This window comes from Somniosus microcephalus, chromosome 2 (assembly GCF_052327205.1).
Source record: "Somniosus microcephalus isolate GS21.2 chromosome 2, FLI_Smic_1.0, whole genome shotgun sequence".
In the NCBI taxonomy this organism is placed as follows: Eukaryota; Metazoa; Chordata; class Chondrichthyes; order Squaliformes; family Somniosidae; genus Somniosus; species Somniosus microcephalus.
The window spans coordinates 29,563,044-29,587,507 of NC_140988.1; the positions used below are offsets into that span (position 1 = coordinate 29,563,044).

Sequence of the window (24,464 nt, forward strand, 5' to 3'; positions counted from 1 at the left end):
TATTTTCAGAACATTTCTTTGGTATAGTGCAAACAATTGCCAGATATGCATAGTTTTGTACTATATTCATTTGACCAGTAACAATTTTGGCTGAGATTTCAAAAACTCATTTCATTTTGGCTTCTCACAGTCAACATATGGAGGAGGCTTTCATATTTTAAGGCTGGATGTGAATCCAGGTCCCAAAGATGAAAATAGAAGCATTTTAATCCATGCATCAACCAATTTTCAAGTTGAAGTATGTAGAACTTACAACAGAAATCCATCTCATGCCCCAAGGATTTAGGAAACAATAACAAGCTGATTCTTCAATGATCTTCACTAATACTTTGCCAGAGAAAACACTGATGTTTAATGATGTCATATAAATAGCCCTATTGTCTGGAACAATCAGTAACAATGACATTCAAATGGCATCGCATGCATAAAGACAACTGTGCACATGCACAGGACCTGAGGCAACGATACTGATATTCAGTAACTACATCACAGTGTCAATGTGTCTGCTAGCTGGAGTTAAGCATAGGGCTTTAGTAGTAAATTAATTTTATAAGTGTCACAAGACCACGAACAACTAATAGAGGAATACATCATCACTAACCATGACATGTAATTTATATACTCCGTAACTGAGGCGGTCTACAAATCACAGTATCAGCTACATTCAGGGGGGTTTATTTATTTAATCCCAAATGTAATATTAGCTTTAAAACAATTAGAACAAACATCACAAAATATAACAATTAAGATTATTATTCATCTGTCACCAAGACTGCTTTCTTGTAGTGAATTTGATGAGAGTGGGAATTCACTGGTAAGTCGTGTTAGATGGAGACACTCCAACACTTAAGGGAGGGGGAGGAATGTCTGGATAGTTTTCTCAGTGTACAGTCACACCTCAGAGGAAAGCACAGGTGCAGGAAGGAGAGAGAGAGTGGCTGTCCGTCAGCAGGGTAGGGGAAATCGGGACTAATGACACAGGGAAGGAAAGGGAGGATATTCTGCTGAGGGCATATAAGAAGTTATGAGCTAAATTAAAGAGAAACTCAAAAAGGTGGTATTTTCAGCATTACTACCCAAACCACGTACTAATTGGCATAGGGACAAACAGATCAGGAAGGTGAACACATGGCTGAAGGAGTGGATCCATTTCATGGGGCACTAGTATTGGAACAGGACGGAGCTGTACTGCTGGGCTGCACCTGAAACCCAGCTGGGACCAAGGTCCTAGCAGAAAAGATAAATAGGGTGGTAAAAAGGACTTTAAACTAATAAGTGGGGGGGGGGGGCTTAGGCAGGAACAAGAGTAAAAATGATAGTTTAAAGATAAAAAAGGGATAAGAGCAGAGTTCAGGTCAGAAACAGTGATATAGAAGCTCCAGGTGAAGGGAATACTAAAATAACTAATGTAGTTACAACAGGAGTGACAAATAGGAAATGTTACGTTGAACAGTGCGAGAAAGGCAGCATCAGGGCAGAAGGACAGATTAGGGTCTCTTGCCCAAATAAGAGTTTTATATACAGGTTGAGCATCCCGAAACCGGCAACCTCTGGACCAAGGCCGAACCAGTTTTCGTGTTTTTCCGGACTTCGGAACGTGTTTCTGATGTCTGAAGTCCGGAAACGCCCGAGCCCAGGCTGCGATATTTCCGGACTTCGGACATCAGAAACACGTTCGAAGTTTGGAAATACCTGGGCCCAGGTTGCGATATTGCCGGTTTTTGGTAAGCCTCCCTCCGGGTGTCCAGATTCCGGAACATTTTACGGATTCAAGACGACCCTGCCACCAATCGTCCCGGAGTCCGGAACTCCGGATTTTGGACACTCAACCTGTACTAACAAACGGAGTAAGAGAAACAGAGTGAATTAGAGGCTCAAATACAGCTTAGAGTGTATGAGGGCAAAATAACAATGGTATAAGGGAACCTAAAAATAAGTCAAGGGGAGAAATTTTGTGGATTTAATACAAGTAAGAAAATGGTAATGGAGAAAACAATGAGACTTAAGATAGACAAATCTGCAGGACCTGATGATTTGCACATCAGGTTATTAAAAGAAATAGGGGAAGAAATTGCAGATGAGTCAGTCATAATTTTCCAAAGCTCTCTAGGATTGAAGATGGATTGGAAAATTGCAAATGTCATTCTATTATTTAAGCGGGGGAAGAAAGGAGAAGCCAGATATGTACAGACCTGTCAGTTTAACATCAGTTCTGGGGAAGTTACTGGAATCTATCATCAGGCACTTGGTCAAGTATCAGCTGATCAGAAAGTCAGCAAGGATTTGTGATGGGTAGGTCATGTCTCACTAATTGAATTTTCAATTATGGGGACATAATTGGCATGGTGGATAGGGTAGTGTCTATGGATGTTGTCTATATGGATTTACAGAAGGCTTTCAATAAAGTTTTACACGAGAAATTATCAAAAATGAAAGTACACAGAACTGGAGGTAACTTTGTGACATGGATTGCTAATTGGTTGGTAGGTAGGAGACAGAGGTTAGGGATAAAGGGAACATTCTCTGATTGGCAGGATGTGACAAGTGGTGTTGTCAAGGGATCTGTACATGGGCCTCAACTTTTTACCATATATATTAATGACTTGGATAAAGGACTTAGGAGTTGTATATCCAAGTTTGCTGATGTTACCAAGTTAGGAGGCATAGTAAATTGTGTGGATAGGAGCAGGAAGTTATAAGGGGACATAGACAGGTTACGTGAGTGGGAAAAACTATGGCAGATGGAGTTTAATGCGGGGAAGTAAGAAGTCATCCACTTTGGTTCTAAGAAAGACAAATCATAATACTTTCTTCATGAGGAGAGACTAGGACCTATGGAGAAGCCATGTACACAAATCACAAAGTTAGAGCACAGGTACTAAAAGCAATCAAAAAGGCCAATAGGAGGTTGCCCTTTATCTCAAGGAGGTTGGAATACAAAAGTGAGGAAGTGATGCTTCAGTTGCACGGAGCCTTGGTCAGACCCCATATGGAGTACTGCATTGTGTTGGGCACCGAACCTCAGAAATATATATATTGGTGTTGGAAGAGTGCAGTGCAGGTTCACCAGAATGATACTGGGGCTTAAAGGGTTACAATACTGGAAAGTGTGAGGTTATGCACTTTGGCAGGAAAAATCGTAGAGCAAGTTATTATCTTAACGGCAAGAAACTGGAAAGTACTGAAGTACAAAGGGATCTGGGGGGTCCTGGTGCACGAAACTCAAAAGGTTAGTATGCAGGTGCAGCAAGTGATTAAGAAGGCCAATGGAATGTTGGCTTTCATTGCTAGGGGGATAGAATATAAAAATAGGAAGGTATTGCTTCAGTTGTACAAGGTATAGGCGAGACCGCACCTGGAATACTGCGTACAGTTTTGGTGTCCATACTTAAGAAAGGACATACTTGCTCTCGAGTCAGTACAAAGAAGGTTCACTCGGTTAATCCCGGGGATGAGGGGATGAACATATGAGGAGAGGTTGAGTAGATTGGGACTCTACTCATTGGAGTTCAGAAGAATGAGAGGCGATCTTATTGAAATATAAGATTGTGAAGGGGTTGGATCGGGTGGATGTGGGGAAGATGTTCCCGATGATGGGTGAAACTAGAACTAGGGGGCATAGTCTTAGAATAAGGGGCTGCTCTTTCAAAACTGAGATGAGGAGGAACTACTTCACTCAGAGGGTGGTAGGTCCATGGAATATGCTGCCCCAAAAAGCTGTAGAAGCTACATCATTACATAAATTTAAAACAGAGAGAGTTTCCGAGAAGTAAAGGGAATTAAGGGTTACGGGGAGCGGGCAGGAATTTGGACATGAGTCTAGGTTCGGATCGGTCATGGCCCTGTGGGTAGCAGAGCGGGCCCAGGGGCCGTGTAGCCTGATCCTGCTCCTATTTCGTGTGTCTAATTCTGTTAGATGCAGGAGATGGTTCTGTGATAGTGGATTGGCAGTTAGGATCAGATCAGCCATGATCTTATTGAATGGCGGAGCAGGCTCGAGGGGCCGATTGGCCTACTCCTGCTCCTATTTCTTATGTTCTTATTATGAGGACAGGTTGCATAAGCTTGGTTTGTATTCCCCTGAGTTTAGAAGGTTGAGGGGTGATTTAATCAAGGTGTTTAAAATGATAAAGGGATTTGATAGAGAGAAATTATTTCTGCTGGTGAGGGAAGCCAAAACAAGGGAGCATAATCTTAAAATTAGAGCTAGGCAAGTTAAGAGTGAAATTAGGAAACATTTTTGACAAAGTGTGGTGGAAATCTGGAACTCTATTCCCCAAAACATTGTGGATTCTAGATCAATTGAAATTTTCAAGACTAAGATCACCATAGTTTTGTTAGGTTAGGGTATTATGGGACATGGAGCTAACGGCAGGTAAATGAAGTTGAGGTACAGATAAGCCATGATCTAATACAATGGCAGAGTAAGCTCAAGGGGCTGAATGGACAATTCCTGTTCCGATGTTCGCAAAGCATAAAATTATCCATTGCATAATTGTATAATTTACTTTTTCAGCACTCAGCTTAAAAGAATGCAATCTAAAATCACTAATATTATAAAACATACAAAAAGTAGGACATGATAAAACTGGCTGGTCCATCAAGCCTGTTCAAACAGTCATGATATCACTCTCAGTGCACTCTCCGACTTGTAGTGATGTTATCTCCTGGAAGAGGGAAAAAAAAGATGTTTTTAAAAATCAGGCCAATTCATAGAAAGAAAAGTTTGGGAATTTTTTCCCCCCGACCCTTACAGGCAATCAAAAGCTCCCTTCTTTTTGTACACAATGATATTAGCCACAGTAAAGAACTCTTCCAGCTCATTTTTGAACTGTTACGAATCTGCACTCGCCACATGAGCCTGTAACTTGTTCAAAGTGTCGCTACCCTTTGCATAAAGAAAAAGCTCCTGACATTTAACCTACTCCTATGCTTGCATAGCTTATACACATAACCCCTTGTTTTCCCTAATCTATCTAGTTCAAATAGTCTGTTCTGACAGATAAGAGTCTAGTCCCTAGAACAAAAGTAAAACAGTCTAGGGCCCTTCATCAATTTGAATTCTTCAACTAAATCTCCCAAAGCATACTCTTTTCTAGAGTAAAAAGACCCAGCTCTCTAAGCCGATTATAAAAAGGGCTTTTAGAAAATGGGATAATTCTAGTGGCCCTCCGATGAACATTTTTTCTAAGGCCTCTAATATCACCAAACATGTGAGGGGACAAAAAACGAACACAATATTCCAGATGAGGCCTAACTAAAGTCTTGTACAAGGACACTATAGTTCTTTGAGTTTTATACCGAATTGTCCACACTATACATCCTAGTACTCTATTTGCCTTCACAATAGATTCCTATGGACACTAGTAACTGGTCTGCATGCAGAACACTTCCATAAAAACAATCCTCTGAGAAAGCAACCGATTCCCTATTCAATCTAGTATCTACCTCATCAGACTCTAACTTAATAAAAGTAATCGATTATGCGGCATCTTGTCAAAAGCTTTTTGAAAGTCCAAGTAAATAATGTCGATAAGGCTCCTCAAAAAATTCACCCAGGTTGGTGAAACATTTGGTGACTCTCTTTTCCAGATAATTCCACTATTAACATAAAATACTGACAATATATAAATTAATAGATACTTTCATTATTATTTTTCAAAAAGAATAACAGTTGCTGTGCCCATTTCTGGTTCTCCTGCCAGACCCACCATCTTAAAATAACCATAGCTTAGAAAACAATGAGTGCAAGTTTCTTCCACCTGCAGTCTGACCGAATTGCTTTGGCACAACTGCAGGTCACTACTTTCAACCAAATAACAGCATGGAGAAAATTGAACCAAGTTGAGAGCATAACCAATTGTGAAAAATTTGAAATAAGAGTATCCTGAAGATTAAAAGCCTATTTAAAAACTATTTTTCTTTGCTATTCTACCTTTATTTGCAGCAGCCAATTCAGATTATACTACAAAATTAGAAAAACTATTTAAGTTTTAAAAAATTTTAGAAAAAAAATCCCTTTTAGTCTTTGTTAGGAAAAATAAAGAGAAAAACCAAAGAGGAAAGAGCTACAGTAATTTCAATAAAAGTAATTAATGATTTAGTCTATCTTTTCCTCATAATACTAGATATTAGAGGTTTCTAGAAAATATCAAATAATGCCTATGTACAGTAACTTTCATGCTTTGAATATGAAGATATAAAGAATGCATAATGAGAAACCATGTGACACTATTTAAATTTCACAAACAGGCTGACCCGATGAGTAACTTGCACTCAGACATTAGTCATGGGTAGCATCATGCGCAGATACGGATTATGTTCAATAGTTCATCACATACTCTGTTACTACCACCGCTTAGATAAATAATTAAAATGATACAATGCAAAAGCAATATATTAATTTTAAATACAAATTGTATTGATGCACAAATCACAGAGTGGTTTCGGTAACATCTATGACAGGGCCTTCATGAAATAGTAAAAACATATCTCCCAAAGAAAACTTTATTGTAGTTATGGTACAGTAATTAAAGTTATTAGTAGGATTAGCAACTCAACCTTATGTGCAAATCAATCTTTTCTGCCACTATCAAAGTCTTAAAAAGTACAACAGAAAATGCTGGAAACAGCCAGCAGGGCCAGGCAGCATCCGTGGAGAGAGAAACAGAGTTAACGTTTCAGGTCAAGCCGGTTACAAACACACCGAAAGGCGGCACGGCCACCACCCCCTCTTTCTCTGTACAGGAACAAGGATGTCTTGCGACAGTTGTACAGGGCCTTGGCGAGACCGCAACTTGAGTACTGTGTGCAGTTTTGGTCGCCTTATCTGAGGAAGGAGTGCAGCAAAGCTTCACCAGGCTGATACCTGGGATGGCAGGAATGACGTACGAGGAGAGATTGTGTCGATTGGGCTTATACTCACTGGAGTTTAGAAGATTGAGAGGGGATCTCATCGAAACCTATAAAATTCTGTCAGGCCTGGACAGACTAGATGCTGGAAGGATGTTCCCGATGGTCGGGGAGTCCAGAACCAGGGGTCACAGTCTAACATCTAGTATTATGAAGAAAATTCTAGGGAATGTGGCCGGCCAAGTGGAAAAAGTGCTAGTAGGTGAGCACTTTGGTGACAGTGACCATAATATGGTAAGATTTAAGGTGGTCATGGAAAAGGACAGGGATGGGCCGGAAATAAAGGTTCTAAATTGGGGGAAGGCCGATTTTAATAGGATAAGGCAGGATCTGGCCAAAATGGACTGGGATCAGCTACTTGTAGGAAAATCCGCATCGGAGCAATGGGAGGCTTTCAGAAGGGAGATTGAGATCATACAATGGCAACATGTTCCCGTAAAGGTCAAGAGTGGTTCCAAAAACCACAGGGAACCTTGGATGTCAGGGGATATACGAGAATGGATTAGGAAAAAAAGGAGGGCTTTTGGTAGATACAAAAGGCTAAAGACGGAGGAAGCCCTAGAGGAGTACAAAAAGTGCAGGGGGATACTTAAAAAAGAAATTAGGAGATCAAGGAGGGGCCATGAAATAACACTGGCGAGCAAAATAAAGGAAAATCCTAAGATGTTTTATAAGTATATTAAGGGTAAGAGGATAACTAGGGAAAAAATAGGGCCCATTAGGGACAAAAGTGGCAATCTGTGTGTGGAGCCGGAAGATGTAGGAGGGGTTCTAAATGAATTTTTTGCATCTGTCTTCACTATGGAGAAGGACGATGTAGACATAGAAATAGGGCGGGGGGACTGTGATATGCTCGAACATATTAACATCGAGAGGGAGGAGGTATTGGCGGTTTTAGCTGACCTAAAAATGGATAAATCCCCAGGCCCGGATGAAATGTATCCCAGGCTGCTGTGTGAGGCAAAGGAAGAGATTGCGGGGGCTCTAACACACATATTCAGGACCTCTCTGGCCACAGGGGATGTGCCAGAGGACTGGAGAACCGCTAATGTAGTACCATTATTCAAGAAGGGTAGTAGGGAAAAACCGGGGAACTACAGGCCAGTGAGCCTAACATCAGTGGTAGGAAAATTATTGGAAAAAATTCTGAGGGACAAAATTTGTCTCCACTTGGAGAGGCAAGGATTAATCAGGGATAGTCAACATGGCTTTGTCAAGGGAAGATCATGTCTGACTAATTTGATTGAATTTTTTGAGGGGGTGACTAGGTGTGTGGATGAGGGTAACGCAGTGGATGTGGTATACATGGATTTCAGTAAGGCCTTCGATAAAGTCCCGCACAGGAGACTGGTCAAGGTGGTAAGAGCCCATGGAATCCAGGGTGCCTTGGCACATTGGATACAAAACTGGCTTAGTGGCAGAAGGCAGAGGGTGATGGTCGAAGGTTGTTTTTGTGACTGGAAGCCTGTGGCCAGTGGGGTACCACAGGGATCGGTGCTGGGTCCCTTGCTGTTTGTGGTCTACATTAATGACTTGGATATGAATGTAAAAGGTATGATCAGTAAGTTCGCGGATGATACAAAAATTGGTAGGGTGGTAAATAGCGAGGAGGGTAGCCTCAGTCTGCAGGACGATATAGATGGGTTGGTCAGATGGGCAGAACAGTGGCAAATGGAATTTAACCCGGAAAAGTGCGAGGTGATGCACTTTGGGGGGACTAACAAGGCAAGGGAATACACAATGAATGGAAAGACCCTAGGCAAGACGGAGGGTCAGAGGGATCTGGGTGTGCAAGTACACAGATCCCTGAAGGCGGCGGAACAGGTGGATAAGGTGGTAAAAAAGGCATATGGGATACTTGCCTTCATTAGCCGAGGCATTGAATATAAGAGCAAGGAGGTTATGATGGAGCTGTATAAAACACTGGTTAGGCCACAGCTGGAATACTGTGTGCAGTTCTGGTCGCCACACTACAGGAAGGATGTGATTGCGTTAGAGAGGGTGCAGAGGAGGTTCACCAGGATGTTACCAGGGTTGGAGCGCTTCAGCTATGAAGAGAGACTGGGCAGATTGGGTTTGTTTTCCTTGGAGCAGAGGAGGCTGAGGGGGGACATGATTGAGGTGTACAAAATTATGAGGGGCATAGATAGGATGGATGCCGAGGAGCTTTTTCCCTTAGTAGAGGGGTCAATAACTAGGGGGCATAGATTCAAGGTAAAGGGCGGGAGGTTTAGAGGGGATTTGAGAAAGAACTTTTTCACCCAGAGGGTGGTTGGAGTCTGGAACTCACTGCCTGAAAGGGTTGTGGAGGCAGAAACCCTCACAACATTTAAGAAGCATTTGGATGAGCACTTGAAATGCCATAGCATACAAGGCTACGGACCAAATGCTGGAATATGGGATTAGATTTAACAGGGCTTGATGGCCGGCGCGGACACGATGGGCCTCTATCCGTGCTGTATTACTCTATGACTCTATGATAAGGGGTAGGACATTTAGGACTGAAATGAGGAGGAATTTCTTCACCCAGAGAGTGGTGAACCTGTGGAATTCTCTGCCACAGAGGGCAGTAGAGGCCAGTTCATTAAATATATTCAAGAAAGAGTTGGATATATTTCTTAAGGCTAAAGGGATCAAGGGATATGGGGAGAAGGCAGGGACAGGGTACTGAATTTGAATGATCAGCCATGATCTCAGTGAATGGCGGAGCAGGCTCTAAGGGCCTACTCCTGCTCCTATCTTCTATGTTTCCTCCTCAAACCCTCGTCCCTCACGGCAGCAAGCGTGTCAAAAACCATGAGAGAGAGACACACACACAGGAGAAGAGCTGCTGCCCACCACTCGGGCTGGATACGTTAACTCCGTTTCTCTCTCCACGGATGCTGCCCTGGCCCTGCCGAGCGTTTCCAGCGTTTTCTGTTGTCATTTCGGATTTCCAGCATCCGCAGCCTTTTGCTTTTGCTTTAAAAAGTACAATCTGGTGCAGTTGTTATGTAGAAAAATATAACTATGTATTTAACCCATGTGGTAAACAGCTGTCATCTCGTGTGTGCTGAATTTACTCTCCCCCTAAAGAGATAACAATTTGACAGGAACTCATTTCCCAGAAACCACTAGCAGTTTAAAAAACATCAGAGCCGGTGTCCAGTGGCACTGAGCTCAACAGTTGCAGCCATAGAAACTCACCCAATAACTGCCGATTTTATAGTGCCCACTTAGCACAAGAAAAAAAAGACTGCCATACTGGGACAAAACTCCAGCACTAAAGGTAAGCCCATGTACACACACACCCGCCTGCACCACACGCCGTACGACTCGGGACACTAAATAAACCGTTCTCAAATATAATAGTCACGGGTGTAAGAGACCTGTGCAACTCAAACCAGACTTGCGCCACTTATTAAGACTGGCAATCGCCCGCCTTGGTTTAAAATGCCACTCTTCATAAACACAGCTCCGTGTACTTAAACAGATTTGCTATTTTCCTCGGTCTTTGCGAGGAGTTATTCTTGACGCTTATTTTCGCGCGAGGACTCAATATGCTAATACCGTTTAACAACTACTCTCAACTAACTACTTTATCCTATAGCCACGGCTATATTTCATTTACATCGAAAAAATGTACGCCAGAGCCATCGGAACAAGATAGAAATGATGTGAAAAACCTCCCGCTCGCTCGCGCGTATCTTTTTACTCTCTCTCTGTTTTGAAGAAGATTTATTTTATCCTCTGGGATACAAAAAAGTCACTCACAACGAGTCCTGCACGAACGACTCCCCTGAATACGTCCTCTGGCAACCTTAAACCCAACTCAGCTGAGCTCAGCGGCCCCGCGCGAAGCCTCCAGCTTTTCTGACAACGGCCGCCGCCGGCTCACTGCGCAGCGGCGCGGAAGGATTGGCGCGTGCGACCTACATCGTCCGCGCCCCCCTCGAGTCTAACGCGCTGAATGACGTGATCGGCGGAGTGATCGTCCTTTTTGATCAGAGAGGGGGGGCGGGGTGTGCTGCGGCCTGTCGCCTGACGACGTTCTTCCCTTGGCGACGGGGGCCTGGCGCTGTGTGGCTGCGGGCTCGCGGAGGGAGGGGGAGAAGAGTTAGACGTTAATCGAATCACAGGCGAGCGAGAAAAAAAAGGGAGGTCGATCCCGCTGCTGCTGCTGCTGAGCGCCGGATAGAGCGATCGGGGCCGCGCCTCCTCCTCCTTCTCCTGTTCCTCCTGCTGCGGGGAGGAATCAGGTAAGAAACATTTAGTGTAATAAAATATCATTAACAAATGGACGCGACGGCCGAGCCCGGTGATCTCTGAAGCTGCGTTTCCCTCCCAACCCGAGTGGCGGGCGGCAGCTCTTCTCCGTGTGTGTGTGTCTCTCTCTCTTTGCCGCCGTGAGGGACGAGGGTTTTGAGGAGGAGAAAGAGGGGGCGGCGGCCGTTGCTAGCCGGCCGTGCCACATTTTGGTGTTTGGTAACCGGTTTGTTCCCCCGGTGCCGGGCGAGTGTGTGTGTGTGTGTGTGTGTGTGTTTTTTTTTAAATGTCAGCCGGCGGCCTCGAGCTGCGTCAGAATGGGGAACGGTTTAAAAAATTCAAAAAATAACAATCGTTTTGTTCAGAGTGACAGGTCCATGAGCATTTTGATTTCATCTCTCCCTGTCGTTGGTTACTGGGCACCTATTATGGACGCCGCCTTCCCTATATACGTGTAAATCGTCAGTAAGTAATCTGGTTTTTGAATTAAGGGCAAGTGCGTATGTTTCATTTCTCTCTCTCTCTCTCTCCCTCCCCGCCCGGTGTTTGTCCTTAAACCGATGGGCCTCTGAATTAATGGCTAATTACAACCTGACTTGATACCCTGCCTAACTATTGTGACGTCGGAGGATTGACGGCGGCTTCGGCCAGTGGGAAAGTGGGCCGGGTCCGCCGGCCCTGGACGTCAGCGCGCCGATGGCGAGTTCCGACCAATGGGGGGCCGGGGGGCGATCCTTTGGTTGGTCAGGTTAGGTGGAGTGGTCACAGGGAAGAAGCGGGAGGGGTTGGGGGGAAGAGTGCCAGGTCGATTGCAATCGCTTTAATTCATCCCAAGCACATCCCGATTAGAAGACACCTGCTCTTCCTTCCCCCTATAAATGCAGCGTGTGTGTGTGTGAGCTGTATATTAATAATGCGCCAGGACGGGGTTTTAAATTCTGCGGTTTGTGGAATAAGTTGAGCAAAAGGTCAAGTTCAAAAATGGGTTGAATGATTTTTTTGGGACATTAATTTGTAAGCATTTTTCACGATCTGTTTGGTTTTAAACGGTATTCAACATCCAGTGCGTTTTCCAGCTTGTTAACGTTCATTTTCTATACACAAGGATACTACACCGGTTGGAATGGCCCTTCCTATTCTGTATCTCATTTTGTTTCTGTGCCTCGGGATTATTTATTCATATATTCAGCCCAATTTGAGGCTAAGGATTACCGATAAAACCGAATTTCGTTTTTCCGGTCGATGCTTTAGGGGGTGGGCGAGGTTATTAACGTGAAGTGTCTGTCGGGTCGGATTGAGGCTGTGGTTTTGGGTCCATCTAGTTGCAGGGTCCGCTGATTAGGTTTGTCGCCGTTCTGAAAAGAGCGAGATTTTTGTGTATATTAAATAGTGCGAGTTGTCCGGTGTAGAATTCAGATCCTAGTTTTTTTCACAATTTCTCTATCAGGAACTGGTGACGAGAGTTCGTTATGATTTTTTTTACAATGAAATGTACGTTCTTCCATTTTTCACCTTCACACTGTCATTATTTTGTCACCCCAGCTTTAAAAGTGGTCGTGAACCCCGTGTATACCAGTAAAAAGTGCCTCCTCCTTATCTAGCATTTTCGGGTTTTACATGCACAACCCTGTGATTCAGGTTAAAAAGGCCAGAGCCGTGGTCATGTTATAATTTTTTTAAGCCTCCATAAATCCTATTTAATGCAGATCATGATCCTTGTTTATTTTTACTCTGTAATCCCGGGAGTCCCCAGATTAATTTTATGTTGATATATCAGAATTCTCAAATAGAACGTTTAGGTTTAACTATCCGATCAGTTTGTGTTACTTAGTGTACTTTCGAGTTTCTAAAGTGATTAGATTGTTGCAAACGTCAATATAGCTTCTTTGACTTTTTGTAAATTTAAAATCATGTCGTCATGGTTTGGAGGTTTAGTGGTAACCAACAATCTGAGTCTTATCTAGGTAAATTGTTAATGTTCAGTCAAAAAAATCATCTGTACAATTAGCTCGTTTTATGTGCTTACATGTGTGTGCTAGTCCATATATGAATGTTATATATGGAAGTAAGCCCTACCTTATCAGTCATCATAGCTATAAACATGCTTGGATATGGGGCATGGTTGACAGAATTATAGAAACTATGTAAAACCACTCGCTGCAGAGTGACAGAAGGCTTGTTGCTAAGTTGCAGCTACGTATCGCAAAGCGATGATTGTGACATGTCTTTTCTGTTTCGATGTGATAACACTTCTCCTTTGGCATCAGTACATTTTTATTATAAAATAATCAAGCTCAGTTGTGAGAACCTAAAACATAGATATCGGAGTGCTGACAACACTTGCACTTACTTGGCGAGTATCTGGTGTTTTTAATTCTAAATTCTGTTGAAATAAAATTTGAATATCAGTTTATGGAGTTGGTTGGAAGAATTTTTCTACTTGCTTGCCTTATTTTAAATTTTGAAATAATCCAGTATGTAATAAAATATTATAAATGGTCCTCCAAGGATGATTTTTCATACTGATTTTAGTTATAAATTCTCCTGATTCAGAGAATAATTTTATGATTTTTGCGGAAAACAGTAATGCAGGAAAGAACACAAAAGTAGTGACTGGAATTCATAACTGCTTGAAGTGTTGCATAATTTAGCTTCTGTATTGCAGTATTGGAGCAGAAGTTTAATTGCAGCATAAATTAAAACCTACAGTGTGGAATTGTGTTTAGCGGATGACCTATTGCACGGCATGTTTCTTCGTTTGTAATTTAGAATTTGCTGGTACTGTAATAAATGCTAGGTTTTGATTGCGCTACTTAGTTACCCAAAGTACATTTCTATATACAGCGTCATTTTGGGATCAGCACTTCAGCTGCCGGGAAGTCTGTGCAACTCCGTCAATTATGCTGCAGAGCATGCTCTGGAATCGTTCACTTGTGAATTTTCTGGATAATTTGTTAAAATGACATTACTGGTGATCATTTAGATATACCAGTTCATAAAGTTGTATTGCTGCATATTAAGTGAACATGTTACCCACAGTCTATTTTGCCAGTTGGTTAACTTGGTGACTCCTATGTATAAAAAGCATCTGTTTCCTTTAGAAAAATAACTTAATTGGAGACAAGTATGATATTCTTTGATCACACCTGAAACCTTAGTGTGTTCTTGGACTTGTGATGCAAAATGCAGAAAATATTTCCTCTTGGCCTGTGTTAGTTGACTTTGTTTTGAAGCATTCTTAGGGGGGTATTTATCATTGTAATTTCTGTGAGCAGAAGGGAAATCAATGTTCTTATTTTAGCTGGGGGGAAGGGGTAGACAAGACGATTCCTTTATGGAAACATTTGTCGAGTACCAGTTTATTCCCGACATGTTCACTGTTTGGAAACTATTCAATTTAAAAAAAAAAAAAAACTTACTGCGTATGTTTCTGTCCTGGAATATTTCAGTGTATTGCAATTTATTTGTAATCCTAATTTTATTAGACCTATTAAAACAACATATTTATTTCAAACAAAATGCTAATATGCACAGTTATGATCTGCTTCCTTAATGGTCAGTGGGTTGTGGGTAAAGATTAAACGATTGTAGTTTGAAGTTACAATGCAGGAATGATGTATAGATGGAGCTGATTGTCACAGTGATGTTTGACAAGGCACAATTGATCCCTAATTTGAAAATTTCAGTTTTCAAATTTAGTCTCAAACCCATCAAGGGAAGCTGAAAAGTCCATGCAGCATATTATCCTATAACAGTATATATAGGATATTCCGTCTTATTTTGATTTGAACTTTAGGCTATCTCAGTTTTTCAACATTTTATTGTATATCCAGGTGCTACATTTTATCTTATTACTGAGAGCAATCAAAATGAATGATGATGGCCTACAGTGCAAGTCATGGCCAAAGTTGAAAGGAGTAAAAGAGAGATGAGCTAAATCAGGAAGTAGTGAATATGTGATGCCTGGCTTGATTTTTGAAGCCTGAATGTTGTAAAAGGAAGGAAAAACTCAAGGAGCTAAGTAAATCCACAGTTTTGAGGTTCTGAGAAAGAACAAGTTCAAGTAAGAGACTGTAAAACAGCAAAGAAGGGAAGGAATTTCTATGATATCTAGGATTTCTCTCGTGCCCAATATGTTTTTAGTTCAATGAAGGAGGTGATGCTTTATCTAGTTCTAAGAAATTAAGTGGAGCAAGTAGGCAATGCAAGAGTGGGGAAACATCGAGAAAACAGCTGCTAAAATGTAATTAGGTTTGAAATAAAAATTAAAAAGGAAAAGGAACAGATAAAGATACTTCACTGGGGGGAGCAGATTTCAATCATTATAAGAAAGGAATTAACCTAGATAAATTGCAAAAAAAAAGGCAGATAAGGTGGTGGACAATTAATGTGAAACTTTGAAATGGGAGATGATTAGGGTATAAGCAACACATGTACTCAAGAGAAAGGGGTGCATCAAAAGCTGGAATTCCTTGGATAAATAGAGAAAATTGAAATGAGACTTAGAGGTATATGACATCTAGAGCTAATAAAATAGAGGAAAATCAAGAAGTATATGAAACTATGAAGGAAAGCAAAAAAAAACAAAGGCAAAGTGGGGGGATGAAGAAAGACTAGCAAGGAACTGAAAAGGAAAATGGAAAAGAATTTTATAAACACACAAAGTAAAAGTTGTTAGAGAAAAGGTAGAGCTGGTTAGAAATGTAAAAGGAAACCTCCGAGGTTGAAGGAATGGTGGCGATACTAGGTGAGTACATTGCTTTTTTTTTTACAGACGAGTATGATGCTGGGAATGAAAGGGTACAAGAGGAGGAGATAGAACAATTAGACGGGTTAACTATAAATAAGGAAATAGTGCTGAAAATGTTAGTGGAATTCTAAGTGGAAAAACCACTGAACCTTGATCTGTATCCTCGAAAGTGGAAGGAAGTCAGAGAGGAAATAGCAGAGGCTCTGACCACAGTCTTTAAAGCTTTCTTAGGTATGGATGCCATGCCAAAGGATTGCAGGGTTGCCAGTGTAACACCTCAGCTAGGGAAAGGGATGCATGAGGTCACTATAGACCAGTAGGGTAAGTTTCAAGAGGCCATAATCGAGGATAAAATTAATTCTCACTTAGCAAGGCATGAGTTAATTGAGGACAAACGGCACATATTTATAAAACGCAAATTGTGTCTGACAATTTTAATACAGTTCTTGCAGAAGTAATGGCGTGTGTTAATAAAGAAAATGCAGTGGATATTGTGCAAGTGGATTTTGTAAAGATGTTTGATGAGTTGTTGCTTGGGAAACTTGTAAAAATTAAGGTACATCTCTCTGCATTTCCCTCCAGAATATGAATTCACTTGCATACAAGGGCCTTATTGTGGATGATTGCAATGACGACAGTGTGGATTTGACTGAAACTTGACTCATGGGTAGCGACATCTCTCCCCTTACTGAAACCTCTGCACCTGGCTATACTTTCCACCACTGCATACACACGAACTGCTCGGGTGGCGGCGTGGCCTTTCTCATCAAATCAAACCTTGTTTTTTCCCCCTACTCCCTTTGGCATAGTTTCCTCCTTTGAGCACCTCGCCACCTTCCACGCTCCCGACTCCTTTAAATTCCTCATTTTGTACTACTCCCCCAAGGCCTATCCAAGTTTCTCCCTGAGATATATCCTCCCTCATTTCCTCCATTAGCTTCTGCACTGAATGACTTCTCATCCTCAGTAATTTGAATCTCATCTCGGCTCTCCTTAATTCATTGCCTACTTGTCCTCCCTGAATACGCCTCTTATTCATATCCACTCTCTTGACCTTGCAATCTCCCATGACTCCTCGACACCCATGGTCTTGATCATTGGCAAGGCCATCTCCAACCACTTTCTTGTATTCCTCACCTCCACATTCCTCGACCTCCTTCCATCCCACTTCCTGCTGCATTCGTGCTTGGGAAAAAAATCTTTCTCTGCACTTTCAAACTCTCAACTGCTTAGTCCATTTGCTACGATACTTCTGCAGTTGTCAATTTGCTCAACCACTTCCTCACCCCTACTTTTTGATATCCTTGTCCCCAGCAAAGTGTTTACTCTCCCATCCTGGTCATTCTCCCCTGGTACTTGACTATTCCAACACACTCCTGGTCAGCTTCCCACATTCTACCCTCCGTAAACTTGGAAGTCATCCAAAACTCTGCCCGTGTCCTAACTCACACCAAGTCCCCTTCAATCATCCCTGTGCTTGCTGACCTATGTTGGCTCCTGGTTAAGCAACGCCTCGATTTATATTAAAAAAATTCTCCTCTTTGTTCACAAATCCCTCCATGGCCTCGCCCCTATCTCTCTAATCTCCTTCAGCCCCACAACCCTCCGAGATATCTGCGCTCCTCTAGTTCTGGCCACTTGACCATCCCCGATTTTAATCGTTCCACCATTAGCGGCTGTGCCTTCAGCTGCCAAGGCCCTAAGCTCTGAAATTCCCTCCCTAAACCTCTCTACCTCTCTCTCCTCCTTTAAGACACTCCTTAAAACCCACCCCTTTGACCAAGCTTTTTGTCATCTGCCCTAATATCTCCTTATGTGGCTCGGTGTTAAATTTTGTTTAATAACGCTTCTCTGAAGCGCCTTGGGACATTTTACTATGCAATATAAATGCAAGTTGTTATTGGTACGGCCCCCAACTAAGTTCCCTCAAGTCCAAGTGCCATAGATTTCAGCAGTTCTGGTGCACAACTGGTTTAGCCATTGAGCACCAGATCTGGTTGGATCACATCAAACCTGTAGCTTAACCAAAACTCGGCTGGCCATATTCAATCCCGCACCAAGTCCCACTCACCCAATCATTCCTATCCATTGGCTCCCAGTCTCCCAAAGTCTCAAATTTAAAATTCTGATACTCATATTTAAATCCCTTCATGGCCGTGCTGCTCCCTAACTCCGTAACCTCCTCCAGCCCATGTCGGCCATGAAGAGGGTACAGAAGAGATTTACTACGGTGATGCTGGGAATGAGCAGTGTTAGTTTTGAGGATAAATTAGAGAAACATGGCCTGTTTTTACTAGAACAGCAAAGGAAGATTAATAGGTGATCTGATGGCGGTGTTCAAAGTTGAGGTAAATAGGAAAAGCTGTCCCTACTGGTCAGTGAATTGGTGATAGAAGAGCATAAATTTAACTTCCGCACTAAAAGAATGAAGGGAAAGGTTCAGAGATTTTTTTCTTATGCAGAGGATTGTGAGGACATGGCATGGTCTACCAGAAGTAATAGCATAAGTAGAAGTTTTCGTAGTTTTTTTTAACGAAAGTGGATAAATGTTGGAAAAAGGAAAAAAATTAAAGGGGTATGGGGAAAGGATAAAAGCCTGTGGATAGCTCTTTCGGCATGCCAGTGCTGTGGTGATGGACTGAATGGTCTCCTCCTGTGCCCTAGAATTCTGGGCATTTAGGTTGCAAGAGTTTGTGCTTTAGTGTTCTTATTTGGTGTTTTGAACAACAACAACTTGCATTTATATAGCACCTTTAATGCAGGAAAACATTCTAAGGTCCTTCACAGGAGTATACTCTGACATAAATTGGCACTGAGCAAAAGGAGAAAATATTAGGAGGAGTGACTAAATGCTTTTTGTGGAGGATCTGAAAGGAGGCGAGCGAGGTGGAGAGGCTGAGACATTGAGGGAAGTAATTCCAGAGCTTGGAGCCTAGACGGAGGAAGGAACAGCTGCTAATGGTGAGGCGAAGGGAGTGGGGGGGATGCACAAGAGGCTGGGAGGGATTGAGAAAGTGGTGGGGAGGTAGAACTGGGTGCTGTAAGTGTACATGTGAAACCTGACGTGTTTCCGGATGATGTCGCCGCGAGGCAGCATGTCAATGAGAAACGGGAGGGGACCAAGTGTAGATCCTTGGGGGATTCCAGAGGTAATGGTGTACAGGTGGGGGAAGAAACCAGAAAGGATAGTTCCGAGGAGCATTAATCAAACTAGTGTCAGCTTTGGCTCATAGGCTTAAAGAGCTGGGTCTGTATACTTTAGAGAAGCATAGACTCTGGGGTAATTTAATAGTTTAAAAAATAATGAAGGGACTAGATTGTTTTTACATGGACAAATTATTTAGGTCAGGGAGGATTAGGGGTCATTCTTACAAGTTACTTAAAGACAGAACTAGGTTGGATGTTAGGCGGTTCTTTTCCCAGAGAATAATAGACCAGTGGAACGGGTAGCTGGCTCCTGCAGTGAATGCTGATTTACTGTGTAACTTCAAGAAAGAGTTGGACTGGTTTGTGGCTGCGGCAGAGATCATGACATAATATGTCAGGGTCAATATAATTTCCACTAGTTTTGATTGCTTCAAGGGGTTGGAGAGGAATTTTTCAGATTTTGGCCCCCTAATTGGCTGAGGTTTTTAATCTTGATTTGTCATTCATGGGGGTGTCATGGTTTCGGGTGGGAGTGTCTGTATTGTATCAATGGTATCGGACAGATTAGATAGGTTAGTTTTTTTTTCTGTCAGATATTTTCTTGTCTCTGAGTCAGAAGGTTGTGTATTCAAGCCCCACTCCAGAGACTTGAGCACATAATCTAGCCTGACACTTCAGTGCAGTACTTGAGGGAATGCTTCATTGTCAGAGGTGCCACCTTTCGGATGAAGCATAGAAACATAGAAGATAGGAGCAGGAGTAGGCCAGTCGGCCCCTCGAGCCTGCTCCACCATTCAATGAGATCATGGCTGATCATCCAAATTCAGTACCTTGTCCCTGCCTTCTCCCCATATCCCTTGATCCCTTTAGCTTTAAGAAATATATCCAACTCCTTCTTGAATATATTTAATGAACTGGCCTCCATCGCCCTCTGTGGCAGAGAATTCCACAGGTTCACCACTCTCTGGGTGAAGAAATTCCTCCTCATCTCAGTCCTAAATGGCTTACCCCTTATCCTTAGACTATGACCCCTGGTTCTGGACTCCCCGGCCATCGGAAACATCCTGCATCTAGTCTGTCCAGGCCTGACAGAATTTTATAGGTTTCAATGAGATCCCCTCTCAATCTTCTAAACTCCAGTGAGCATAAGCCCAATCGACACAATCTCTCCTCATACGTCATTCCTGCCATCCCAGGTATCAGCTTGGTGAATCTTCGCTGCACTCCTTCCATGGCAAGAACGTCCTTCCTCAGATAAGGCAACCAAAACTGCACACAATACTCAAAGGTGTGGTCTCACCAAGGCCCTGTACAATTGCAACAAGACATCCTTGTTCCTGTACTCGAACCCTCTTGCTATGAAGGTCAACATACCATTTGCCTTCTTAACCGCCTGCTGCACTGCATGCTTACCTTCAGCGACTGGTGCACAAGAACACCCAGGTCTCTTTGCACTTCCCCATCTCCCAATCTATTGCCATTCAAATAATAAACTGCCTTCCTGTTTTTGCCACCAAAGTGGATAACCTCACATTTATCCACATTATAGTGCATTTGCCATGTTTCTGCCCAATCACCCAACCTGTCCAAATCGTACTGGAGTTTCACGACATCCTCCTCCTCAGCATACCCACCCACCCACCCAGCTTTGTGTCGTCTGCAAATTTGGAGATATTACATCCAATTCCCTCGTCCAGATCATTAATATATATTGTGAACAGCTGGGGTACCCAACTAGTCACTGCCTGCCACTGCATAAACCAAAGCCTTGTCTGCCTTCTCGGCTAGATGTTAAAGATGCAATGGCGCTATTAAAAGAAGAGTAGGAAGTTCTACTGGTGTCCTGGCCAAAATATATCCCTCAACTAATATCACAAAAACAGATTATATGGTTATTTGTCTCATTGTTTTCTGTGGAACCTTGCCCTGCGCAGATTAGCTGCTGCATTTGCCTACATTACAATAGTGCCAACACTTCAAAAGTACATAGTTGGTAGTGAAGTGTTTTGGTTCATATTGAGGACATGAAAGGGGCTATATAAAAGCAAGTTCTTGTCTATGATAAGATGTTCCATCACTCGTGCCTATAGGGCTGAAGACATCAGTAGGGCATGGGAGAATGTCTGCAGGTCAATAAAATAAAATTATGAATGAGAAACTGCTATTTATCCTTTGCACTAAAACTGCACCAATTAAACCATTATTTCTCTTTACAAACACTTGCATTTATTCAGAAGCGATTATAAAGCTACCAATCATCATTTGGCAACTACCACAAAAGCAACAGAATAAATTGCTCATTTTTTTCTCGACCTTTTCTTGACCAGCTACTTTGCTTCTTTGTATACCTAAAATGTTTATACTGTAGGAATTCGTGAATTCCCGACGAAATTACTAAGAGCGAGGCAATCAGCTAATCAAAACGATGTTTAATGCAAACTGGTGGAGGTAACATTCAAAAACACAGGAGAACTCAAACACTGGTCTTTGCTTAAAGCTGGCTCCACGAGGACTGAGGGGAGGCTCCTCAGTCTGACGCCATGACGTTTCCTGCCGTTGGGCACGTCACGTGACCCACGTGATGACATCATCGCGCTTGGTCTTAACCCTTTAGAGACCGCACTGTTAACATACAGCAGACGAATACAGATACCGATTGACTTTGTTACAGGCAATTATGTACAACAATATAAGAACCCCTTGGTGGCTCTGCCACATGCGCCCCCCCAGAATTGTCCTTAACAACAGCAGTCAATCGAAGAGGAGGTCGGACAAGCCTGTTCGAACGCCTCCTATATTCCCGGAATCGCCATCGCGGCCGTGGGGCAAACTTCAGGTTCGGTCTTCCCGTCGCGCGGTTGGTGCTGGTGTTTCTTCATTGCTTTAGGCTTGAACCCGCAGGGAGGACGGCAGCTTCGGGCCGAAACGGGCGTGGTAATAACACCAGCCGGATGGTGGAGGCGTCAGGGCGGGGCCTTTCTGGGAGGGAGGCCTCGAGGCAGCGCAGTATTGTTGCATGACGGCGTAAATTTTGTCAGCCTCGGCCGCGAGCGCCACACAATCCGCAGTTTCCAACCTCACGAGGGCTGCCTGCACCTGCTCGGGCAATTGGCTCAGGAACAATTCCCGAAATAGTAAACACTGCGGTTCTGAACCAAGGAGCGTGAGCATCTGGCTCATTAACTCCGACGGCTTGGAGTCGCCTAACCCGGGCAGCGTGAGTAACCGCCGTGCGCGTTCCGACTTTGTGAGGCCGAATATCTGGATAAGCCGCGCCTTAAGGGTGTCATACTTGCTGTCGGCCGGGGGATTTTCCAGCAGGCTGATGATCCTCGAAGCCGTGGAGCTGTCGAGTGCGGAGACCACGTAGAGGTAATGGGTCTGATCCTGCACTATGTTCCGGAGCTTGAACTGAGCCTCCGCTTGCACAAACCAGGAGGCCGCCTGTTGTTCCCAGAACTGAGGGCGCTTCAAAGCCACTGCGTTGGCCTCCATCATGTCACTGCGTCTCGCTTCCTCCGCGAAGATCGTCCGTGAAGAATCGGGGTCATCACTAGGAATTCGTGATTTCCTGACAAAATGACTAAGAGCGAGGCAATCAGCTAACCAAAACGATGTTTAATGCAAACTGGTGGAGGTAACATTCAAAAACACAGGAGAACTCAAACACTGGTCTTTGCTTAAAGCTGGCTCCATGAGGACTGAGGGGAGGCTCCTCAGTCTGACGTCATGACGTTTCCCGCTGTTGGGAACGTCACGTGACCCACGTGATGACGTCATCGCGCTTGGTCTTAACCCTTTAGAGACCGCACTGTTAACATGCAGCAAACGAATACAGATACCGATTGACTTTGTTACAGGCAATTATGTACAACAATATAAGAACCCCTTGGTGGCTCTGTCACAATACCGTACCATAACAAACATACATCATGTAAATAATTTGCAACAAATATTCTTTCAATTCACTCATTGAATTGCCCATCTTTTAAAAATTGCCCAGTATATTTTATTCACAGGCCTGCTGATTCAGGTTTGATTCTTGAGCTTTGCTTATTTTCTTCAATTTGCTTCTACTCATCTTTCCTTCCGAATATGTTTCAGTATTCAGCAGGTGTGTAAGCTGAGCACCCAGCGATCTCTGTGGGCCATCCAGATTCTAAATAAATGTATTACCTGTGTGTATTTCACTCTTTAAAGTGGTGCTGGGAACCTGTTTGCCAGTTATTTGTCCCATCCAGATGTAGGTGCGTGATGTGTGTAAAAACTGCCTGTTAACCAATTCCACTCAACTGCTTGAGTGTCGACAACAACAGAAGAGGAACCCAGTCCCCGCACACACACTCCAAGCAAACTGATCTGTTCAGCTCTTTAAAAACTTCAACTTTCAGTTCTCTTTAATCTCGGACACCCCAGTCTAGCCTTTTTTTTGTTTGGAGATGCTGTTCAGTGGCAATCCTTTTCAGGAAGATGCAGGATTCAGTCGCATTTGTAAAGTTATGTTTGTCAAGAGTCTATTTGATACACTGTGTCCAGTTTTGGTCCCCTCACATGGTGGGTGATATTAAATCTTTGGAGAGGGTGCAGAGGAGGGCCACGAGACTAATTCCCAGTTTAAAGCATTTTAGTTATCAAGATCGGCTAAAAGATTTGGGACTGTAGACTTTAAATAAGCATAGACTTTGAGGTGATCTGATTGAGGTTTATAAGATAATGAATGGAATAGACTGTGTTCCAGTTGACGGTTTGTTTCAAATAAATAGGTTAGGGAGGACAAGGGGTCACAAATTTAAGTTGTATAAGGCCAGATCTAGGTTCGATGTCAGGAGGTGGTTCTTTTCCCAGAGAATAGTGGCCCTTGGGAACAGGCTGCCGTCTTGTGCGGTGGATGCTGAATTCTTTCAAGTGAGAGCTGGAGTTGTTTCTGACTGGGGCAGAGATCACATCTTACAGAAGGTCGGTACTGCAGGGAATTCAAGGCCAGAGTGGTGATCTGGACTAGTTTCGATCGCCTAAATGGGTCGGAGAGGAATTTCCCAGATTTTTTTCCCCAAATTGGCCTGGGTTTTTAATTTTTTTTGCCTCTTCCAGGAGATCACATGGTTTTGGGCGAGGTGAAGTGTATATATTGTGATACACAATGGAAAGGAGGGGGAGGAATTTCTGAAATGTGTTCAGGAGAATTTCCATGACCAGTATGTTCTTGGCCCAACTAGGAAGGCGGCATTGCTGGATCTGGTGCTGGGGAATGAGGTGGGCCAGGCCTGTGGGAGAACACTTGGGTACGACTGATCATCGTATCATAAGATGTAGATTAGCAATGGAGAGGAGCAAGGAACAATCTAGAGTGGAACTTCTAAACTGGAATAGGGCTAACTTCAATGGGATGCGAAAGGGTCTAGCCAGGGTA

The 24,464-nt window shown here is 43.1% G+C and overlaps 1 protein-coding gene and 1 long non-coding RNA gene across 8 annotated transcripts in view; one reads left to right on the forward strand and one right to left on the reverse strand.

The window, feature by feature from the left end:
* Positions 1 to 663: 663 nt before the first annotated feature.
* On the reverse strand, positions 664 to 10,849 carry LOC147122638 (uncharacterized). The gene is made up of 2 exons (XR_015081048.1): positions 10,666 to 10,849; positions 664 to 4,667 (listed from the first exon to the last, which is right to left on the reverse strand). It is a non-coding gene; the product is annotated as an uncharacterized LOC147122638 (long non-coding RNA).
* The window catches only part of kiaa0232 (KIAA0232 ortholog), a 127,731-nt gene continuing 113,424 nt past the window's right edge, over positions 10,158 to 24,464 (forward strand). For 5 of the 7 annotated variants that reach the window (XM_086008221.1, XM_086008257.1, XM_086008265.1 and 2 more), the window contains exon 1: positions 11,062 to 11,150. The gene's annotated coding sequence lies outside the window, so the exon portion shown is untranslated. Of the gene's footprint in view, positions 10,181 to 11,061; positions 11,151 to 11,506; positions 11,623 to 24,464 lie in introns of those variants that run through there. The other 2 variants (XM_086008248.1, XM_086008230.1) reach the window with 2 other exon arrangements.